Here is a 1,216-nt window from a genome sequence, read left to right on the forward strand (position 1 = left end):
AAAGTCAGGACCACTCCATCCCCAACAGAGTCTACAACCGATTGACCCATAGTCAGGACCCCTCTGTCCCCAATATTCTACAACAAATTGACCCAAAGTAAGGACCCCTCTGTTCCCTACAAAGTCCTCAACAGATCGACCCAAAGTCAGAACCACTCCATCCCTGACAGAGTCTGCAATGGATCGATCCAAAGTAAGGACCCCTCTGTCCCCCACAAAGTCCACAACGGATCGACCCAAAGTCAGGACCGCTACGTCCCCCACAGAGTCCAGCCGGCTCTGCAGGACATCGTGGATCTGCTGAAAGGAGAGTTTTCACTAACAAGCATGATGACATCATCATGGGTAAGAGTGGGTTTATAGTAGTGATTTATTATTTAGTGACTCAGCCAATCATCAGCCTGTTCCTTCAATCCCAGGATTTAAAATGAGTTGAGAAGAACCAATCCAGTTTGTTTCTTTCTTCATGTCTAAATCAATAAAAAGGATCTCTTTCTCTCTGTGTTTTGAAGGGAGTACATGTTCTCCCTGAARAACCTGCAGATCTCTGTGTTTGCCAGCATGGTGACAGATTCAGTGAGCTGGACTGGGACCAGGACTTGCTGAGGGTTTTGCACCGCCTGGTGAACTACAGCCCGTCTGCATGGTGAGCATAACTCTTCTTTCATTCTTGTGATGTAGGAGAAGGTGCTGTGGTCAGAGGAGTAAAACACCAGGTCTGCAGTGAAGCACGGTGGTGGCAGTGTCATGGTGAGGATATGTTGTGGGAAACTGCTTAAAGCCACTCCCACAGCAGTGCAAATACACATTAAAATAAATAGAAAAGAATACAGAATAACAGGATAAAATTAGCTAAAATATGCTATATATCTGCATGTTATGTAAGAAATATTTCGTGTTCGTTAACTTCAATCGTGGCAAAATCGTATAATATTGAATAGATTAAAATGTGACAMGAATAGGGAYCRTACAACCCAGATCTGGTTACGAGCGAAGCTTTATTGCTTAGGTTGAAGCAATCTGAGCAGCGCTGCCTGAAACCAGAACTTCTGGTCCTTTTAAAGTGTCTTCAGTGCCTGCTCTGCCCCCTACTGGCCTATGGCTGAATCGCAGGCACTCTGAACAACAAATCTCACCTAACGTATAAGAAATGGTTTGTTATGTGTTGTAAAAATGTTTCGGGCCTGTATCTAAACTATTTTAATCAATACATAAC

Source organism: Austrofundulus limnaeus, unplaced genomic scaffold (assembly GCF_001266775.1).
Source record: "Austrofundulus limnaeus strain Quisiro unplaced genomic scaffold, Austrofundulus_limnaeus-1.0 Scaffold1443, whole genome shotgun sequence".
NCBI classification, from domain to species: domain Eukaryota; kingdom Metazoa; phylum Chordata; class Actinopteri; order Cyprinodontiformes; family Rivulidae; genus Austrofundulus; species Austrofundulus limnaeus.